Consider the following 19,760-nt stretch of genomic DNA (forward strand, 5'->3'; position numbering starts at 1 on the left):
CTTCCTAACATATAAAATTTATATTCAATGTTAAATTTCTCTTTTTCACAAACGTATTTATTACAATAACTAGTATGCATTTTATGTCTCATCAGCTTCGACCATCATCAGTTAATTTTCATCCCAAATATGCATCTACTACTTTTACTTATTTTATAGTCTAATTCGTTCTCCATCGCCTGATTTAATTCGGCTGCATCTCATTACTTTTGTTGATGCACATCTTACAATCACCTTTCAAGAAACTATCCATTTCGTTTGACTACTCTTGCACTCTCCCGTGTCTGACGAAATTACGAAGATTTTGGTTCTGCTTCCGGAGCTCTAAATCACTTTCGAAATTTCTCCCTGGTCTCCTTCACAGTTTGTTCAGTGTACGAATTGAATAACATCCTAGGTAAGTTACGACAGTGATCATTCCATTCTCAACGACTGTTTCCCTTTAATGTCCTCGGAATCTTAAACTGCTGTTTACTTTATCTGCTAGCAGTGAATAACCTTTTCTCCCAGTACTTAGTGCCTGCTACTTGCCGAATTTCAAAGAGTGTAGCCATGAGTTAAGGCTGCGGAAAGCAAATGGCGTTCAGCTTCTTGTAGGAGACATTTCACCACTGTGATTAAGTAACCTAAAAGAAAACTTAACCGAGCTTATACAAGTTGCATTTGAATCCATGTCCTGCTTGTTATTTTAAATCCCCCCATTATTGCCCCACCGGTTCGTAAAAAAATTCTCTGTCCGAACAGGTCCAAATGGTACTGACCGGCAGCTGTGTCATCCTCAGTCGATAGGCGTCACTGTATGCTGTTATGGAGAGGCTTGTGGTCAACACACCGCTCTCCTGGCCGTTGTCAGTTTTCGTGAGCAGAGCCGCCACTTCTCAAAGTAGTTCCTCAATTGGCCTCACAAAGGCGGAATACACCCAGCTTGCCAACAGCGCTTGGTAGACCCGGACGGTCATCCATCCAAATGTTTGTAAATCCTCACAGCGCTTAACTATGGTGACATGGCGGGAACCTGTGTTACCACTGCAGGAAGGCCGTCGGCTGTTCGTAAAATAAACACGACAATAGTGACAGAACTTCCGGTGCTGTTTGCTGATTGACATTGGGTACACCAAAGCAGCCAGTTAAATTTTACCGGACTTTATTTCTAAAACTTAATGCGTAATTTAGAAGAATACATTGGTGTGAAAACTTAAGGGCGAAAGTTACTACCGCAAGGTGTTCACCCTAAGTAACTATGGTATCCACCACTAATAAATCTCCGCACAGAGCAGCGGCTCGCTCCATTACGGTCGGCCTGGAAACACACCGTTGGCCGCACTTCTCCGTTCGCGGCCCGCTGCTAACAGCGCAGGCTGCTCTCGCGATCGAGCGCTTCATACCACACAATTGGCTACTTATAACACTCAGCGATTGACCGCCCAGAATATATTTTGACTCCAGCCGAAGGCTTAATCAACTATGGAGTCTTATTTAACGCAGCTAATGACATCTACAAGTCATTTCTCAACGTGCTTTTTTTCTACTCCACAACGAGGAAGTGCTTCGCTGCGGCTGACTTGCTTTTCGCTGTTGATTTAGCTGCAATCTGGACTTATAATCCGGATTCCATGCTGGAACTTTGACCTCAACGTTCACTAGGATTAGCACGTCAAGGGACATGTGATTTCAGCCAGAATTCTACCTTTCACTTGCAGTTCCTGGAAATTGGTACAACCCGCATCAGTTTATATAATTTCCATAATGTGTTCATCAACAACTTGGCACTTGGTAACAGAATTATTTTGTATCAGTGTTGTGTCGATAAACCATAGAACAGTGATATATTTATTGCGTTATTCCTGGTTGCAACAGTAACGTAGCTACATGAAACTTGGACAGCACATAGAAAGAACAGCAAAAGTATAATGCAGAGGCAACTGAAAGATGCTGAGTCGCAGATACATACAACAAAAGACTAACAAAATGAAAACACGAAAACGGACAACATACACATACACACACACTCATATAAAACCAACACACACACACACACACACACACATGACTACAGTCTCTGGCTGCTGAGGCCGAACTGCAAACAGCAGCACATGATGGGAGAAACAGCCAGGTGGTGCAGATAAGGAGGAGGCTGAGGCGTGGAGGGGAAGGGAAAGCAGGACAGGGGTGCAGGACGGTAAGGTATTGTTTGTGGGGTCAGACAAGGGATGAGGTGGGGAGAGGTGTGGGGCAGGTAGATTCAGTGATGTGGTTAGACACAGGGCAGAAGTAGCGGAAAAGAAGGAAAGTAAAAACACAGATGCTGTATTGGTGGAATACAGAACTGTATAGTGCTGGAATAGGAACACAGAAGGGGGCTAGATGGGTAAGAACAATCACTAACGAAGGTTGAGGCAAGGAGGGTAATAGAAATGTAGGATATACTGCAGGGAAAGTTTCCAAATGGCTCTGAGCACTATGGGACTTAACATGTATGGTCATCAGTCCCCTATAACTTAGAACTACTTAAACGTAACTAACCGAGGCAGGATTCGAACCTGCGACCGTAGCAGTCGCGCGGTTCCGGACTGAGCGCCTAGAACCGCGAGACCACCGCGGCAGGCGGAACGCTTCCACCTGCGCAGTTCAGAAAAGCTGGTGCTGGCGGGAAGAATCCAGATTGAACAGGCTGTGAAGTAGTCATTGAAATGAAGAACATCGTGTTGGGGAGATGAGCTCAGCAAGGGGGTGGTCGAGCTGTTTCTGGGCCACAGCTTGTCTGTGGCCAATCATGTGGACAGACTGCTGTTGGTTGACACAAGAAAGTAGAATGTAGCATAGTGGTTGTAGCTTAGCCTGTAGATCACGTAACTGGTTTCACTGGTAGCTCTGCCATTGATGGGATAGGTGATGCTTGTGACTGGACTGAAGTAGGTGATGATGGGAGGATGTAAGGAACGTGTCTTGAATCTAAGTCTATTACAGGGATATGAGCCATAAGACAAGTGTTTGGAAGCAGGGGCTGTGTAGAGATCGATTAGGATATGGTGTAGGTTCGGTGAACGGCAGAACACCATTGTGGAAGTGTAGGTGAAGTGAATGGGGGAGAATCTGTTGAGGTTCCAGAGGACAGTGGATAGGGTATCCTCACCCACTATCCAAATCACGAAGATGTCGTCAATGAACCTGAACCAGATGAGGGGTTTTGGATTCTGAGCATTTAGAAAAGATTCCTCTAGATGACCCATGAATAGGTTGGCATAGGATGAAGCAATTGGGTTGTTGATAGCCATATCCCAAATTTATTGGTGAGTAATGCCTGTCTCGCGGTAGCGTTCTCGCTTCTCGAGCACGGGGTCCCGGGTTCGATTCCCGGCGGGGTCAGGGATTTTTCCTGCCTCGAGATGACTGGGTGTTGTTGTGTCGTCTTCATCATCATCATTCATCCCCATTACGGTCGGAGGAAGGCAACGGCAAACCACCTCCATTAGGACCTTGCCTAGTAAGGCGGTGCGGGTCTCCCGCATCGCTCCCCTACGCTCTGTAAAGAAGCATGGGACTTCATTTCCATTTTCAATGCCTTCCAAGGAGAAGTAATTGTCAGTGAGAGTATAGTTGACCATGGCAACTAGGAAGGAGGTTGTTGGTCTGGAATCCATCAGGTATTGGGAAAAACAGTTTTAAATACCGATACGGCCATGGGCATTAGGAAAGTTAGTGTAAAGTGACGAGCAGGGATCATGTAGTAAAGGAATAGGAACAGAGGAGAGTCGGTGGGGGAAATGGTTGGTATTCTTCCTAAAGTACATAAACCCAATCACCCAGGACATGACATTGTGGCCAGTTACTGTGCCCTCACTGAGAGAATCTCTGCTTTTGTGGACCAATGCCTTCAGCCTATTACCCACAACCTAGCCTCCCATACAAAAGGTACAAACTTTTCTTGCACTTACTCTCTACTGTTCTTGTTCCTTTACTACATGGTGCCCTGATCATCACTATTGACGCCACCTCCCTTTACACTATCATCCTTAATGACTAAAACCTTAATGCTACTAAACACTACCTTTTGTAACATGATGTTCTCCATTTCAATGATTTCTTCGCAGCCTGTGACACCTTGATCCTTCGCTTCTAAGCAACCTCTTCTGAATTTCACAAGTGGGAACTAAAACTAAACTCCTCCTGAACAGGCCATGAAGGCCCAGTGGTACCAACCAGCCGCCATGTCATCTTCCACCCACAGGCGTCATTGGCTGTGGATATGCAGGGACATGTGGTCAGCACACTGCTCTCCCAGCCGTATGTCAGTTTAACAGACCGGAGCCTCCCTGCAACATATCCTAAGATCCTATAACCCTCCTGACCTGAACATTTGTTACTCGTTGTCCTTACCCAAATAGCCCCCTTCCTGTTCCCATTTGAGCACTTCACAGCCCTCTTTCCATCACTGCACCATCAGGCTTTTTATTCTCTCCTTTCCTCCTACCCTCACCCTCTGTCTAACCTACCGACTGCAGCTGGATGCCCCACCCTCTCTCCATCTCGTCCCTTGTCTGCTCCTACAAGCAGCACCTAACTGTCCCCCACCCCAACTACTGCAGCCTCTTCCTTACCCGCACCACCCGTTAGCTTCTCCCATCACATGCTGCTACTTACAATGTGGCCTCAGCAGCTAGAGACTGTGATCAAGTGTGTAAGAGTAGCATTTGCATGAGTGTGCGTGTACGTGTGTGTGTGTGTGTGTGTGTGTGTGTGTGTGTGTGTGTTTGTGTGTGTGTGTGTGTGTGTGTGTATGAGTGTGTGTTGTCTATTTTCACATTTTCACTTCCTAACCATCTTTTTGTTGCGCCTACCTCCAACTCGGCACCTCTGCTATATAGTTGAATGGAAATTAAATACCTCCCGTGGACCCATTGGCAGAGTAGGTCTGATTCAAAGTGGGCTGCTCACAACAGCATCAGCCTCCAAATTAAGAGCGGCTAACGTTTTGGGGGAAGGCAGCTGAGTATCACCCGCATAGATTTCCGAGATAACAGCATGCATGTGTTCTCTCCTAAAAGTTCCAGTGTTTTAAGTAGTTCCTCAATCACATCTCCAATAGGGAGGAAGTGGAGCACAATTTGAGTCGATCCACCTTCAATATGAGCTCAAGGAAGAAAATCTATCTTGGAATGTTCGAAGTATATATAGAGGAGAAAAACTAGCAAATATGACCCAAGCTATGATGGAGCTCGGTATTAATATGCTACATATAGCAGCAACATGGTTGCAGAAAATGGAATGACTTCTTCTGTGAGAGGTACACAGTTTTATTCCGGGAATCAGGACGAAAATCATAGAAATGGAGTCGGCGTTGTAGTCTTAGATCACATTTTAAATAATGTTACAGAATTTTTCTCGTATTACGGTAGAGTATTTTTATTAAAGGTCAGTGCCAAGCCAGTGTATTTAAAACATTCAAGTGCATATACCAATTGCTGATAAAAATGAACCAAAAGTGGGCGGTTTCTCTGTCCAAATCAATGAAGTACTTATACCCACAAAACATCCTACTATTATTAGATTACTATAATAATGGGTGACTCTTACGACAAATATGAATCGACAGTTTTGAAGAGCTAGTAGGACGTTTCAGTTTAGGAATAAAACATGAAAGTCGCTATTATGTGGTTCGATTTACCACTTCGTCGACTGTGTGCATAGAAATTCCTAGCAGTTAGGCAAGAAAATATAGTTCATTATGAGACGGTCCATATTTTAATCAACAAGCGTTTTGTAACTTTATCCACAATATTATCTACTAATCCTGGAGGATATGTACCAACAGACCATGTATTGCTCATAGCTTCTATAACTACAAAATTCCTAAAACACAAAAAACCATCTCACCAAATAAGACAGCATATTAAAAGCTCAAGCAACCTGAAATGAGAGGTGAAGTTTGCATGGAAATCGAGAGTACAACAGTGACACCTCTGACTGAACAAGAAAATTGTACCGAAGTATGGGAAGAGATGAAAAACATAATGGGAAAGATTGCACAAGATAAGGTATGATACAAAACAAGATATAAAAAAAAGCAATGGAGGAGTGATGAAATTTTATCATCGATAGATGGACGCCGAAAGCATAGTGCCCAGATAGATCTACCTAATTACAATTATATGGAGGAACTTAAAATAACAAAGAGTAGAACGTCAAGAAATGAATGGTTACAACACGAATGTGAAGAATCTGTATATTTTCAAACTGCACATGGTGATTTTAACTTACATGAGAAGTTAAAATAAACCCCTGGGATATTTATGTCTCCTTGAAAGTCAACAAACACGATAAAAAATATGTTTATGACGTGGAAATGGAAGAAATGTGGAATGACTATATTAAGGAACTTCTTGGAGATGATAGACCAAATGCTGGAATTACTAAAAACTACTATTTAATAGGAACTCCACTTATGAAAGACGAAGTCGAGAAAGCCATACGAAACTCAAACACGAATGAAGCAACAAGACCTGATGAAATTCATATGAAATTCCGTAGATTACTTGACGACAAAATTAACAGAGTAGTAGACAAATATTTTAACAAAATTTACGATTCACATCGATTCCCTGCCCAATGACTATTATCAACTTTCAGTCCTTTACTAAAACAATAAGAATGGTAAAAAATTATAAGTTGTTCACAGAATCATTAGTCTTAAGCAACATTCCCTGAAAATGTTTCTGAAAGTCATCCTTCAAATGTAATATGACAAATGTGAGATATTCATTGGAGACAGTTTTTGTTTAACAAAGCCTTAGGTACAAGAAAAGAGATAGTTGCAGGGCGAGCTCTAGTGAGGAAATGCTGTGATCAATTTATAAATGTAGATCTTTGTTTTATTAATTACGTAAAAGCATTTGATACAGTACAACATCATAAATGTATTGGAATTCTCAAAAAACAAAAAAAGAAAAGAAATAACGATTTAATATGACATATATCAGCTGTAAAGAGAATTTTTAGTCGAATTAGACAGCATAGGGTAGTTTAAATTTGATAATGAAGTCACTGACTTGATTAATATTAGTGGAGAATTTCTACAAGTATGTGTTGTGTCATCTCTGGTCTTCAATTTGTCCGTAGAGGATATTTTTCAGGAAACGCTGGGTGATTTAGTAAAAGGCATTAATAACGTTCTCTATGTTGTTGATACACTATTCGTTTGTGATGTGTGGTCGCCAACGTCCATTAGTGGATAGAGAGAAGATGAGAAAGAAAGAAGAAGATGAAGAATATTCACTATCATCAAGAGTGTCCGAGCATTTTATGACAGCTCTAATTCAATTTTAACCAGCTGCATAAGTAGTCAGTCTGACTCCTTTCTGCTTCTAATGCCTAGCTGTATCTATGTCTAATGTTCAGGGTCTCCCTATAGTCTCAACGTGAAGAGGAATGAAAATTTCGTGAAGGTGGTATCTGTAGCAGCTTTGGCTGAATTTGAAACTGGAAATAGTGATTACGTATCACATATTGTTCCCTTCGTCAGAGAAACTACTCTGATAAGTCAAAATATTATGACCAATATCTTCGCGGCGTTGGATGCCGCCTGGTGGCGTTGCGGTCACGTGACGCTATGACAAGGGTATGTAATCAGAGCAGACAGGGATGAGGGATCACCCAAGCGAAGGTGTGGGCTTCAAATGGGGAAATCCATTGAGATAAGCGACTCTCACGAAGTGCAGAATATTATTACACAGAGCCTGTCGACGAGAATCTCGAAAACGGCAAAGCTGGTCAAATGCTCACGTGCTACTGTCGTGAACACCTACGGAAAGTAGTAGGACAGCGAAACTACCACTAGGCGCCAAACTGTTGGACATCCAAGACTCTTCAAATAAGTCGGGCTCGGAGGCTTGTCTGCTCTATAAAGTAGGATCGATAGTGATCTGCGTCATCTCTGCCGAAGGAGCCCATGCTAGTGCACGCACAAGTGTTTCGGAGCACACCGTTCATTGTACATTGTTGGACATGGAGCTCCGCAGCAGGCCACTCCCACGTGTTCACATGTTGACCAAACTACATCGTCAATTGCGAATGCAGAGAGCACGTTACCATTGGAATTTGATAGTCGATCAATGGAAACGTGTCGCCTCTTTGGTTGAGTTACATGTTTGCTGTACTAGGTCGATAGTCGTCTCCACGAACGCCGTCATCGATGTGAACGGCGACTCGAAACGTGTAGCGCGTCACGGACACGAGCTAGTGTGAGGAGTATTATGCTGTGCGAGACATTGTACAGCGCTTGCATGAGACAAGTGGGAGTAATCGAAGATGCACTGACAGCTGCGAAGCACCTTCATCCGTTCACGTTTGATGTCTTGTCAGACGGTGGTGTTATCTGTCAGCGGTATAACTGGTCATGTCTCATGGCCAGAAACGTTCTGCACTGGCTTGAAGGTCGTTATATTGAACTCACGTTGATGTCTCGGCGACCAAATTCGCCTGATGTAAGTTCTACGGACCCCACCTAGGTCGGTATCTGGCGCCAAAACCGCGTACGCATATCAGTGGCCTGTTATTTATGCGAATTACATGACCTGTGAGTAGACATCTGATGTCACATACCTCCACAAACCTACCAAGAAACTTTTGGATCCCTGATACGCCGAGTCAGTTATGCATTTCGTTCTAAGGACGGACAAACTTGCCGGCCGGTGTGGCGGTTCTAGGCGCTTCAGTCCGGAACCGCGTGGCCGCTACGGTCGCAGGTTCGAATCCTGCCTCGGGCGTGGACGTGTGTGATGTCCTTAGGTTAGTTAGGTTTAAGTGGTTCTAAGTTCTAGGGGACTGATGACCACAGATGTTAAGCCCCATAGGGCTCAGAGCCATTTTTGAACGGACAAACTTTTAGGGAGGTGGTCATAAAGTTTTGGCTCAGTATATGTTTTGCAGCCCACTTTCCAGCGTACATTGGGCCAAGTGGCTATGTAGGTGGTTTTATTTGTGCTTGTGCAGCTTACCACTCCTTCTACCATTCTGTTTTGACAATGTAGCTTACTATACTAATTAGATCACAATCGGTAACGTTTCTTTCTTGCATTCCATTCTTCAATGCGTCCTTTATTTGTTGGTCGATCTTTCCATTGTCCAAAATCATGAAATGCCACTTGATGCACCAAATTGACTGTACCGCTCCTTCGTAGTTCTTATACAGTAGTAGCTATTTGATATGATAAGTAAGTCGAATAATTTTGTTGTTAAGGAACTATGAACAATAACTGTTCGTTATTTAATTTATAATCTATTCTTCAAAGTAAATAAATTGGAGGTATTTTAAGAAGCTATGGTGAATTAAAATAAGTTGATGGTATTTTTTTATTTCTAGACAGTAATACCTTTGAAAACCTCACAACTGACTTATGGGATTGCATCAGTGGTCCCACGGCTAAGAACTGGCCATTGCCTTGCGTATGTTATTGGAACAGACAGTATAATAGGTCAGAATACTGAAGGTGTAGTCACTGTCATGGCCAAGTAAATGGCAATGATAATGTCTACAACCCGACAGGGTTTATCTTATGGAGGAATATGTTTAACAGCAAGTAGTTGTGCGTAACATACGGAGAAATCGAGCTGCAAAAGATGTGCCCAGACGAAGCGGTCTCTGTGTACGGTCCTGCGCCCCGTTGCTGGACCGTGGCCGCAGAGAAGGTATATTCAAGACTAATGGCATTCGCATTCTTCGTGGTTCATGAACAGTATCAACAACAGCAAGAGACATTTATTGTTCCACATTGTTTCTGTTTGTCTCACTTCTTATTACTGTTGCTTGCTATACTGAAGCGTCCAATTTTAATAGAAGCTCTTTTCAAGTTTTATAATGCATTTTTGCTGTCTGATAATGTATTCTACCCATTCATCATATTTAGAGTATCTACTTTTTACTATCATTAATGTTTGTAAGAAATGTACCCCATGTAATGACCCAGTATGTAGGGAGGTCCAGCAGTCGGCACACAGCTGATTAGCGGTTACTCAAATTCGTGGCAAGCTTTTGAACGGGTCTTACTTTTCCTCAAGAAGAGCAGATACTACGTGGGTGATTATACTTGTTATGGGTAAACTATTAACTGTTAATGTCATCATTCACTACTGTATTTTAAGCGTACGTTTGAGTAGTATAGTACAGTAAGCTTAATCTTAAGAGCTGTCACCCAAATTTCAACGCAATCTTTAATCCTGTAATCCTGCTTTAATCTGTACATTCTTATGATGCTCGTGTTCATTTGAAGAGCGACACCGGTCATTAAAAAAATACAAATTGCGACTTGTGACTGTTTTCATAAACTTAACATCCCTGTGACTGATAAGGGAACTCATCTGATGGCCTTTGTAAAACCGAGGATAGGTTTGGTGGAATTAAGTAACAGATTTCTCGTACAAATGATATTAGGCTTAGGGAAAGGATTAGTACACATTATTTTGAACGAAACGGACATTTCTTCTGGAAGAAACTCCAATACATTTGTTACGTACAGCCCCGCGAATTTGTGTAGTCTCCCGAGAATAGACACCACTACGGATTTCATACACGTCAGTCTATGTCATTTCCAAACCATGAACACTGAAGACACAGTGGACAAAGTCACTACCATCACTGCTAGCTATGACGTAATCATGCCAGCAGATGCAAATACGTTGTCTGAGAACAAAAGAACAACAAATGGACATAGTCAAAATGAATCTGGAAAGTCACGAAGCCAGCCGAAGTGGCCGTGCGGTTAAAGGCGCTGCAGTCTGGAACCGCAAGACCGCTACGGTCGCAGGATCGAATCCTGCCTCGGGCATGGATGTTTGTGATGTCCTTAGGTTAGTTCGGTTTAACTAGTTCTAAGTTCTAGGGGACTAATGACCTCAGCAGTTGAGTCCCATAGTGCTCAGAGCCATTTGAACCATTTTTTGAAAGTCACGAAATGTCCCAACTTCCATGGATCATTCATTCATTTCAAATACAATGTTCTTTAAAACTAGGTAAAGTATTTTGTACTCTCAGCGCTTAGCTATCTTATTTTAATATTCACTTAAATATCAAACTGCACCTAAGTAAAACATTCTGTCGATTCCAGTCCAAAAGACGTAATAAGTATGGAAGTAAAAAATGTCTGTACATTTCCATTCCTTTCAGCTGGAGATTCTCATATTACTTTTTCTACTGCGACGGAAATAGAAACTGGCGGAAGAAACTTTTAAATTCTTAATATCAGTCTTTTCTGTTTACTGTTTCCTTTTTCGAGATAAATATGAAATGATTAAATAGGAAAAGTTATTGAAGTGGTCCACAACAACTTATTTTTACACTCACTGTTTATTTTGGGAAATATGATACAAAAACGTGATCGCGCCTCCCTTTACATCTTCTCCGCTTCATATCTTCCAGGAGAAGACCGATAACATCTGCCTCTCGCTCTTTTCATACTTTCAAGGCGACTGAAAATGAGACGGAGACAGAGACAACGAGCGCCTACTCATTAATAAAGAATGCTTGGCGAGAAAAATACGACGAAAACGATACATAGAACGGCAGAACTGAACAGAAAAGGTTATTTCGTAATCAGAATGCTAGAGAAGGAAGCGGCAGACAGAGAGTATTCGCATTAAGAGGCAGGTCCCAATCACAATTTTTAGAGTTCCGTACGTCAATCGGTGACAACGGGAACCTTAAAGGATCACTTTGTTTCCAGTCTGTCTGTCTATCCACCCGTCCGACATTTAAAACCCCTGTTTCTCAAGGACGAGTCGAACATCACGTTGAAATTTGTGCAAAATACAAAGTATTATGGTCCCTTGAACATATGAAAAATTTCAGTTTCCAAGTCAATTCAGTCAAACGATACGGCCATTTATGTCACGTATTTCGATATTCGCAGTGTTATAATCAAAACCAATAGGTTTCCTCTCGGTGACATAGAGTTATGAAATATAACAAGAAGCAAGGTCCCACAGTATAACTAAAATAAAAAACTAAAAATTCTTAATTTGCAGTTGTATCATATAAAAAATATGTTTGGCGTTTGTTGTCCGTCTGTCTGTGTCCGTCTGTTAAAACATCATTTCCTCAGGAATGGTTAGAGTTATCAAGTTGCCATTTGCGTCACATACTGAGATGTAGTTCTCTTGGCGATACGAAAAGTTTAAGGTCTATGTAAATGCAAACAAAAGACACAGCTATGTTTACAGGGTGTTACAAAAAGGTACGGCCAAACTTTCAGGAAACATTCCTCACACTCAAAGAAAGAAAATATGTTATGTGGACATGTGTCCGGAAACGCTTACTTTCCATGTTAGAGTTCATTTTATTACTTCTCTTCAAATCACATTAATCATGGAATGGAAACACACAGCAACAGAACGTACCAGCGTGACTTCAAAAACTTTATTACAGGAAATGTTCAAAATGTCCTCCGTTAGCGAGGATACATGCATCCACCCTCCGTCGCATGGAATCCCTGCTGCGCTGATGCACAGCCGTCCACAATACGAGCACGATGAGTCTCTACATTTGGTACCGGGGTTGCGTAGACAAGAGCTTTCAAATGCCCCCATAAATGAAGGTCAAGAGGGTTGAGGTCAGGAGAGCGTGGAGGCCATGGAATTGGTCCGCCTCTACCAATCCATCGGTCACCGAATCTGTTGTTGAGAAGCGTACGAATACTTCGACTGAAATGTGCAGGAGCTCCATCGTGCATGAACCACATGTTGTGTCATACTTGTAAAGGCACATGTTCTAGGAGCACAGGTAGAGTATCCCGTATGAAATGATGATAACGTGCTCCATTGAGCGTAGGTGGATGAACGAAACTAAAATGAACTCTAACACGGAAATTAAGCGTTTCCGGACAGATGTCCACATAATATCTTTTTCTTATTTGTGTGTGAGGAATGTTTCCTGAAAATTTGGCCGCACCTTTTTGTAACACCCTGTATATGTCACATACTGATACTAGCAAACTCACTCATCAAAATCTGCAAGTGAGCTAGCTGTATACATCTCGGACTTGGTAGTATAGTGATAAAACGCGTGTCTGAAAACCGACAGATAACCTTCTCGAATCTCAGTCGGTCGACCGACTTTACAAGTTTCTTTTTCACTTAGTTTCCACCTCTCAATGGCATGAGGAATCGCCAGAAACAGCACGTGGTTCGGATTCCCTGTTAAGTTGTAGCTTCCCTTATTGGATAATTAGGATAGGTTAGCGACACGCAACACTCCGAAGTGGCGTCCAATAGAAACGCTTGCAACAGGACTTGTAGCCATATGAAATTATTATTACCATCATTTTTGTACATAGTAAACTTGTACGGAACCCTCAGAGCGCGATTAGGAGTATGTTGAACACAGTTACACTAAAGAATGATACTCATCTTACATTAGTTTGCCGAGGGAATACACTAAAACCACGAAACTTCCTCGTTTCAGAAAGATTTGCAAAGCTCTCTTTTATGTGGAGATCGAAAATAAAAACCAATTAGAGGACGTAATTCTAGAGACAGACATAAATTTGTAATTACGAGGAGTGTGCAATAAGTAGTGCAACACTTTTTTTCTGAAAGCAGTCTATTATTATTTGGAAAATTGTAAATTTGAGGTAAGATCCTACGGGACCTAAGCTTAGACACTACTCAGTCTAACTTAAACTAACTTACGCTAAGGACAACACACACACTTATGCCCGTGGGAGGGCTCGAACTTCCAACGGGTTGAGCCGCGCGAACCGTGACAAGGCGCCTTCGATCGAGCGGCTTTATTTTTATTCCGGATTTAAATACGCCAAACATTCCCCATTCTTTTGGTCACCTCACTGGGAGGGCCTGTACCCTCGTAAGGTACCACTCTACTGGCTGACGGAGCCAATGTCTTGCTGCATCAATAAACTCTCAGTCATCAATGCACTGCTCCTCGCGGAGTGCATCCTTGATTGGGACAAACAGATGGAATTCGGAAGCTCCGAGACCCGGGCTGCAGGGTGGATGATGAAGAACAGTCAAAGGAAGTTTGAGAACTCCTCTGCGGTGCTTAGAATTGTGTGGGGCACTACGCTGTTATGGATAATAACTCCATTTGCACTTTTGTGGCGATGAACACGTTGAAGTGGTTTCTACAGTATCCTGAGGGCAGCACAACACAGTTCAGAGTTAATCGCTGCGCCATGAGGGAGAACATCAAACACGATAGTCGCTTCTCAGTTCCAGGTTACCATCGCCTTGCCTTTACCGGCTGAACGTACGGTGTTGAGCTGTTTCTTGGGAGGAGAGATGGTGTCTCGCCACTTCATGCACTGTCGTCTTTTTTTCGATCCGAAGTGATGGACTCACGTTTCATCGCTGTGACGATATTCGACAAAGAATTGTCACGATCATCCCCCTAATGCGCAAGCAGTTCCGCACAGATGGTTCTTCGTTGTTCCTTACGACATCTTGTCAGGCGTCGAGGAACCAAGTGAGCACGCTCCTTTGAGTAGCTCAACTAGTCTACGTGTATGTTAGCACCACCAACAGAGACGTCCAATTGTGCAGCGAATTGTTTGATTATGATCCGTCGACCACTTCGAATGAGCGTGTCCGCACGTTCCAACATTGCAGGAGTCATAGAAGTGCGCGGCCGGCCTTCACGTGAGAGATCGGATACGTTTGCACGACCTTGTTGTGATGATGATAGACGCCTCTCCCAATGACTCCCCATTCTTCCGTTCACTGCCGGGCCCCCGCACACACGAAAGAAACTTTATGACTAATCTCTGCTTTGACGCACCTTCGTTACAGACGCCATTTTGAAGGCTACGTATAGCGCCGTCACCTATCGAAACATCGTGAAACTGTTGGGGGTAAAGCGGAAATACTCCATGATGTCTGAAAACAAATACCGCATTTTTTAACCGAAATTGTCCGAGAAAAAAATTGTGTTGTATTACTGTATTACTTATTGAATGTCACTCGTATCACTTTTAACAAACAGAGTTACTAAATTTTTTTTCCCTTACAGAAACATACACTAATCAGCCAGAACAGCCGGCCGGGTTGGCCGAGCGGTTCTAGGCGCTAAACTCTGGAGCCGCGCGACCGCTACGGTCGCAAGTTCGAATCATGCTTCGGGCATGGATTTGTGTGATGTCCTTAGGTTAGTTAGGTTTAAGTAATTCTTAGTTCTAGGGGACTGATGACCTCAGAAGTTAAGTCCCATAATGCTCAGAGCCATTTGAACCATTTCAGCCAGAACATTATGACCACGTACCTACTATTGATGTAAACCCGTCCAGGCGACAGCAGCGACACCTCGCGAGGAATTCCTGTAGTCAGACAAACGTACGGTGCGTGTAGTATGAGCGTGCTGTCTGTGTGCAGAATGGGGAAGGTTAGCAATCTGTCTGAGTTTGGGCGTGGGCAGATTGTGATGGCCCGGAGGCTCAGCACGAGCATTTGGGAAACTGCAAGACTTCAAGACGTGCTGTGGCGGAACCAAGGTGAAACCGTCTCCGTCCTTACAGATGTTTGACGTCGATTGCTAGCCAGACCGGTAAAACAGTACAGAATGAGAGCTGTGGTGGAACTACCTTCAGACTTTAATGATGGGCAGAGTACAAATATATCTGAATTAAAAGTGCAACGAATGCTCCTAACGACGAGCCTCCGCAGCCGACGACCCATGTATGTGCCAATGGTAACACCACCACATCGGAAACTACGACTGAAATGGTCACATGACCATCGGCATTGGACGTTGGCGCAGTGGCAGAGATTCTGGTGACCAGAATGTTGCTAGAAACATGATTCCCTTTCAAATCGGATTTAGAGACCTTTTCTTTCTTATGTACCATCAAGAAATTATATTTATTTTTTTCTGTTTAAATACCCTGTGACAAAATAACCAGGTAGGCTGTAATGCTAAACTGTCTATTCCGATATTAATTGTTCCTAATGTGACTGATCTGTGGATGTGAAGATATGATTAAATATTTCACCAATTTTGGATTACTTTTTCTAAGGCAGAACTGGAAACTAATGGAGGAAGATCATCTCCTTGTCTTACTCTTGTTGTAATTTCACAATGTTCTTGAAATTTCTTCCCTGAACTTTTGTAGCGTTTAAGGTACCTGTAACGATATAGTGGCTTTGTAGTCCTTACTTTATTTCTTCAGAATTCGGAAGGCGACTTAGATTCCAGTGACTCATAAGCTCCTTTTAAAATCTATGAAAGAATGGGCTACTTTCCTGTTGTATATATTTGAGGTCTGAGTGTTATTTTAACAAAAATAATTATTTTGTCCAATATCTATTTCTTCTGAAACTTACAGTATCCTCACAGTTTTTCATTCTTGTTGTCATGTTCGGTCTGGAAAACATTGAGATTCTTATGATAAATCCTTATATATAAACAGCATGTATGCAGGTATGTATCTGTCTATGTGTATATGTCCAGCAGCTCCTCCTAAATCACTGGATCGATTTAACCGAATTTGGTACCTATACCAGCGCTGTGGTGGTTACTTAGAAGCTCCTGGCATCAGTAGGAATGGAAATACTAGTAAAAAAGTGTTTTGTGTCCCTGAATTGTAAGCAGCTCTGCACCACAGTTGTGTTGTGAAGGTGTATGCCTTGCAGGGTCTACATATGTGGATAGGCATGACTGAGCAGAGAGAGGGGAGAGGAGATGATTGGCAATGGGAGAGGAAGGAGATTGAGGTAGGCAGGGAAAGAAGAAGGAGAAGATGGACTGAGGTGGGGAGATGGAGAAGATAGACAGCGAGATGAGATGGACGGAGAGAGGGGGAGAATGACATGGAGAGAGGGAGGTAGAGGAAGATATTATTAAAGAGAGGTGGCGAAAAAGTAAGACAAAGACAGGGGGTAGGAGGAGATGAATAGACTGACAGAGCTGGGAGGAGGAGATGGAGAAATAGAGGTGGGAGGATGAGGCAGACAAAGAGTTGGGAAGGAAAACTTGGACACAAAGAGGATGGAGGGGGAGATGTGTAAAATATATGTGTCAAACACTTATGTTGGTCAAGCTGTGGGGAGAAGGACACTTGAATAATGAAACTCAGACATTCAAATTACTATCGACAAGGCATATTAATTGGAGGCTTATTATTTAAATTTGTAAGTAGGCTGTTTATGTTTTCTTATCGGTAACGCCACGTAGCGCTCTGTATGAAAATCACTGACTGTGCTGTGTGCAGTCTGTAGCTAGTTTGCATTGTTGTCTGCCATTGTAGGTTGGGCAGCTGGATGTGAACAGCGCGTAGCGTTGCGCAGTTGGAGGTGAGCTGCCAGCAGTGGTGGATGTGGGCAGAGAAATGGCGGAGTTTTGAAATTTGTAAGACTGGATGTCATGAACTACTATATATATTATGACCTTTGAACACTATTAAGGTAAATACATTGTTTCTTCCCTATCAAAATCTTTCATTTGCTAACTATGCCTATCGGTAGTTAGTGCCTTCCGTAGTTTGAATCTTTTATTTAGCTGACAGTAGTGGCGCTCGCTGTATTGCAGTAGCTTGAGTAACGAAGATTTTTGTGAGGTAAGTGATTTGTGAAAGGTATAGGTTAATGTTAGTCAGGGCCATTCATTTGTAGGGATTTCTGAAAGTCAGATTGCGTTGCGCTAAAAAAATATTGTGTGTCAGTTTAAGCACAGTCATGTATAATTTTTCAAAAGTGGACGTTTCATATGTCGATCCTTAGCCGAGGATACCTCACTGGAATCTTCTGATTTTTTTCTTGTAGTTTGTATAATTAGTGTAGCCTTTGTTTATTGCTAGCGCGTAATCATAGAGAGAATTTCCTTTGTAATTGTAGTTTTTCATTGTTGTACAGTAAAACAGTTGTGACATGCATGTAGATTTGCACCAAGTATTTCGCAGCTGCGCTTGCAATTAAGTAGACATTATTTCCATTGCTATGTTATCTTATTTTGCTCTTCAAATTGTGCTTTTCTGTGTTATCGTGTGATATGTTGTGACAATTATGGCGTGTGAAAAACGTAATACTAGGCTCCAAAGTAAACTGAGAAATGACAGTGAAGACGAAAGCAGTGTGTTAGCGCCACCGTGTAGTGAATTAACTAATGTTCAAACTAGTGATTTGGTAATTGTGGATCGGGAAATGGAGCGGGCGGCAAATAATGGCGTAGACAGTGAAACAATTAGTGAACAGGGAAGCATTATCGATCGATCGGTCGGCAATAGCTCGCCTCAGGAATCCGGAATGACAGGACACAATCTCGCAAATACTGTAGATTCAGGTTTTGGGTCCTCACCGTTTTCTCAAATAAGTCAAGACACATTTTCTGCTTGTCAAAATGTGAATGTTGCCGGTGCAAATTCACTGCCGAAAAGCACTTAGGAACTTGTTTCAGACACCAGTGCATTGTTATTACAATTAATACAACAAATGGTACAAATACAGCAAAAGCTTCAAAAGTTAGACATAATGGAACAAAATCTTCGAAAGTTAGACACAGTGGAACAAAATCAGAGACAAACACAGAAAAAGCTTCAAAAGTTAGACACAATGGAACAACACCAGAGACAAACGCAGCAACAGTTAGACGCAATGGAACAAAAGCTTCGAAAGTTAGACTCAGTGGAACATACGCTTGAACAAACACGTGAAGACTTAACTACTGAGTTACATAAAATCGAATCGAAATGTCCAAAGTATGTAATGACGTAAAAACACAAATTTGTGAGCATTTCCAACCTATTTTTTCGTGGCATGAAAGTACATTACAGAATCACGAAGCAGCCATAAAAGATCTGCAAACTATTGTTCATGAAAATCATGAGACCTTGCAAGCTAAAATTGACTCAGTTGCATCTACCGATTCGGTTACGCAACTTGCAAAAACTCAGGAAAACTTAAAGGACACAGTAGATACTCTGAAACTTGGTTCAGAAAAACACACTGAGGAAATAAGTACACTATCGGAGGAAGTAGCCGAACTTTCGGATCAGTTCACTAACTTATCTACAAAGGTAGATGATGATCTGAATGACACAAGACCTGTAGCCATCACTGACACAGAAGAGTATGAACAAATTAAGAAATTCAAACAAAATCAGAATCAAATTAATACGCAACACAAAAGAGAAATCCAGGAAGTACAAGATCAGTTGACACAAGTAATACAAAAATTACATATTTCAGAGGTCACTCGCGCTCCAACACGGGAAGAGGGACTTAGAAATACGGAACAACCACAAAATAATAACACAGGACACTTCGGAAATTATGAAAGAAATTGGCAAGGCACACCGAATTTTGAGATGGAACCGCCGAAACGACGTAACAATGACCGACATGCGACTCGCCGACATGATAATTTTGACTATAAGCTGTTCATTACTACACGTAAATTCAAAACATTTAATAATTCTGGCAACGACATTCATCCACAAGCATGGCTCCATCAATTCTCTCATTGTTTTCCTCCCAACTGGTCGATAGAACACAGATTAGAATTCATGTGGGGCTACTTAGAGAATGAACCAGCTGTAAGAATGCGATCGGTCATTCACGATTGTCACAGTGAAGGAGAATTTTATCATGCCTTCCTCTCAGCATATTGGTCTCAAGCTACACAAGACCGAGTAAAACATAGCATCATGATGATGAAACACTTTGAACAATCTGAATTTTCCAGTCTTGTGAAATATTTTGAAGACATGTTGCACATGAATCAGTACCTGTCAAACCCATACAGCCCCTCAGAACTCATCCGCATTTCC

General features: G+C 42.2%; 1 long non-coding RNA gene across 1 annotated transcript in view; it reads left to right on the forward strand.

The window, feature by feature from the left end:
* Positions 1 to 17,363, forward strand: part of LOC126412797 (uncharacterized) — a 193,534-nt gene extending 176,171 nt beyond the window's left edge. Inside the window, exon 3 of the long non-coding RNA XR_007575345.1 lies at positions 17,244 to 17,363. This is a non-coding gene — a long non-coding RNA (uncharacterized LOC126412797). The remainder of the gene's footprint in view (positions 1 to 17,243) is intronic.
* The last annotated feature ends 2,397 nt before the right edge of the window (positions 17,364 to 19,760 follow it).

This window comes from Schistocerca serialis, chromosome 1 (genome assembly GCF_023864345.2).
Source record: "Schistocerca serialis cubense isolate TAMUIC-IGC-003099 chromosome 1, iqSchSeri2.2, whole genome shotgun sequence".
Classification (NCBI taxonomy): domain Eukaryota; kingdom Metazoa; phylum Arthropoda; class Insecta; order Orthoptera; family Acrididae; genus Schistocerca; species Schistocerca serialis.